Consider the following 3229-nt stretch of genomic DNA (forward strand, 5'->3'; position numbering starts at 1 on the left):
AAGCCAGGAGCTTCTTCCGGGTCTCCCATGTGGGTGCAAGGCCCCAGCACTCAGGCTGTCTTCTGCTGCTTTCCCAGCCATCTGCATGGGAACTGGAGCAGCTGGGACTCGAACTGGTGCCCATGATGCAAGTGGCAACCCATGCCTGCTCTGGGACAGGGAAGGCATGTTTTAGTCTTTTCTCCTTCTCTTTCTCCTTCTCCCCCTCTCCCTCCTCCTCCCCCTCCCCTTCACTCTCCCCCTGATTCAAGATTTTATTTATTTGAGAGGTACACTTACAATGAGAGGGAGAGAGTGAGAGATCTTCCATCTGCTGTATGACCTCTGCATTACAAAATAAAGCCCTAGATATCCTCAAAAAAAAAAAAAGAATCCATGTGTGGTCTCAGGAGATAACCTATATCATCATTTCTAAATTGTAGCCTCAATTATTTTGTGATAAAAAATACAAACAACAGAGAGGTAATCAGCAGGGAGGTTAGTAGTACAAGGGGCTATTGTGAATTCTTGTTCTACGTATCTCCAGCTCTCTCCAGAAAAGACAACCTGGGCAAAGCACCCAAATATCCATTGCCTTCACCAAGTCCAGCATACATATTGCATGGGGCAATTGTACCCATCATTAAGGCTTCCAGATAACTCACTTTTTAAAAAGTTTTTATTTATTTTGAAAGTCGGAGTTACAGAGAAAGAAGGAGAAACAGAGATCTTCCATCCATGTGTTCACTCCTCAGATGGCTGCAACCATGAAGGCTGGGCCAGGGGAAAGCTGGGGGCTCATCCAGGTCTCCCACCTGAGGGACAGGGGCCAAACACTTGGGCATCTTCTGCTGCTCTTCCCATTATCAGGGAGCTGGACTGAAAGAGAGGCAGCCATAAACAAACTGGCACTTAACATGGAATGCCAGCATTGCAGGTGGCAGGCTTACCCACTATGCCACAATGTGGCCCCAGTACTCACTGTTTACATCTCATGATTGACAAGCACCTGATTCCACTGTGTTTGCAGGAAGGCAAGGGTGGGAATGAAGTAGTCACCAGGCTTTCACTGTGGATAGGATTGTTGGAAATGCTGGAAACAAGAGAAAACCACACGTCACACACTCAAGGTCAAGCAGAGGAGGGAGGGCAATAATCCAAAGAATGGATTCTAAAATAGACTGTAAAAAATAATAAAAGGACTAGAAACAGAGTATACTCATTATAGAGCCATGACAAGGATTCTGGTATAAGTAAATCTGGGAGAGAAATGAGCAAGTATAATCATGGACTTGGAAAAATGTTCTATTTGTGGCAGATGGTGTCTGAAGCTGGCTTTCAAGTATGTTTTGTATCTGAATGTGTGAAAATTATGCAGGAATCTGGCCATGAAGCACCAAGAGGGCCTAACTTAAGGTGTTTCTGTTGTGTTCTGAAAGACGTGAGGGACACCTGTAGGGCTTTACTTTCTTAAGTGGCATTGTTACATTATAGAATGTGCTTAAACAGAAACTAAATGAACAAAACTAAGTTTTATATCTGAAAATGCACAGTTTTTTTCATTCTGGAGGCTGGGGTTCAAGGCCAAGGCTCCAGCAGATTCAGAGGAGGGCGCAGCCATGTCCTCTCCCCCATGAGTCCCACCACTTATCACCTCCCAGTCCCACCCTCCGGGGGGTGAGGGCTTCAACCTGACACTCTGGGGTAGCCCGGTGCCTCCCCTGCCAGATGAGCCAAGGGTGCTGTTGCCCCCTGGGGTGGGAGGGGCCGGGCAGGTTCAGTGTCTGCACCCCAGCAGCCAAGCTCTGATGGCCTCCCAGGGATGGACAGGGCAGGACACCAGGGTGGGGAGGACAAGGGCAGAGGCACGGCTGCCCGGCTGCTCGGCACCTGCCCTCCCCTCACTGCCTGGACACTGACCAGAACCTGGCCCCATCCCTGGCTCCTCACACAGTTAGGCCATCTTTGCGGAGCCCATGAGCACATGGTGGACACAGAAGGATGACAGTGGACACTGGAGGAAAAACTTGGTGAAAACGGTGCCCCAGGAAACTTCGCCAAGGCCTCCTGGGAGCTTCTGAGTGGGGAGACAGAGAGGAGAGAGGTGGTGGAGCTCCCCCACCACCGTGGACTCCCAGTCCCCTCATCCTCACGGTGGGAGGCACTGTCCCTGTAGCCCCTGTCCTTGTGGTCAGAGCCCAGCAGGTACCGGGGTGCTAGAAGGGCCCATAGGGGATGGGGGTGGGACTGCTGACCCAGGGACCACTTCTGCTGTTTGGGGTAGGACAGGTGCATAACAGGAGGTGAGGGGTGGGGGTGCTGTGGCTCACGCCCAAGGGAGGAGCAGGCAGAGACTGGGGCAGGCGGCCCGGGAGGGGGTTTGGGGTCTGGTCTCCAAGCACCTCTCATGCTGCAGCATGGGCAGAGACAGGGCATGGCTGGGCTCCCACCTGCCTGGGAGGGGTTTCCGTGCTCCTCGGCAGGAAGCAAGAGCCTGCCTTGACGGTTAGTCCCCCGCTGTCTCCGGATCCAGGGAAGCACCAAGCAGGGTCCACTCAGGATTTGTAGGCTCACTGGGCCCCCCACGGCCCGAGACGGGGAGCAACCCCGTGAGTGACTTCCAGGAAAGCACTCAGCAGCAGCCCTGAGACTCAGGCCAGGGCCAAGGTGGGAGGTAGCTTCGGGCCCAAGGAGGAGCTTCCAGGCACAGCGTGAGGGCGTGGCCTGGTCTTGGGCGAGACCTGGGCTGCTGCTTCAGCCTCCCAGCTCTAGGTGTGCGCCAGGGTCCCCAGCCTTGGGACGACCCTCCCAGGAAGCTGTCCCTTTACTCCTGGGGTCAAAAAGACGGAGGCTGGTCATCCCACTGGGACCCACCCTGGCGCCAGGCTCCTCCTGATCTGGGGCGCTGCGCAGGCGATACCCCGAGGCTGAAGAGGACGGGCTCCCGTGGCTGGGTTAGTGCAGTCGGCAGCCCGAGTCCACCCCTCTCTGGGCTCTGGCCTTCAGCCGCTTCAGGCCGCTGTTCACCAGCAGGCCGCTCTGGGCTGCTGTCCAGGCCGCGCTGCCCCTGGTGCAGGAACTGGCGGATGGTGGGGGTGCGGCCCAGCTGCCCCCACAGGCTGCTCTGGGCAGGGGCAGGTGCCAGCGTGAGGGCCCGCTGAAGGCTGCTGCAGCCCCCACCTCGTCCCCAGGCTCAGCAGCAGAAGGCCCTGGGAGCAGAGTTCCTCCGCCCACCGCGGGAAGCCCCCAT

The 3229-nt window shown here is 55.6% G+C and overlaps 1 long non-coding RNA gene across 2 annotated transcripts; it reads right to left on the bottom strand.

Moving 5' to 3' along the window:
* Nucleotides 1-268: 268 nt before the first annotated feature.
* Nucleotides 269-2847, bottom strand: LOC127488634 (uncharacterized). 2 transcript variants are annotated; one of them, XR_011390287.1, is made up of 3 exons: nucleotides 2430-2847; nucleotides 962-1072; nucleotides 269-858 (listed from the first exon to the last, which is right to left on the bottom strand). It is a non-coding gene; the product is annotated as an uncharacterized lncRNA (long non-coding RNA). The 2 variants fall into 2 exon arrangements; XR_011390286.1 differs by having other exon boundaries at nucleotides 280-858; nucleotides 989-1072.
* Between the last annotated feature and the right edge of the window lie 382 nt (nucleotides 2848-3229).

The sequence above is a fragment of the Oryctolagus cuniculus genome, chromosome 7 (genome assembly GCF_964237555.1).
Source record: "Oryctolagus cuniculus chromosome 7, mOryCun1.1, whole genome shotgun sequence".
Classification (NCBI taxonomy): domain Eukaryota; kingdom Metazoa; phylum Chordata; class Mammalia; order Lagomorpha; family Leporidae; genus Oryctolagus; species Oryctolagus cuniculus.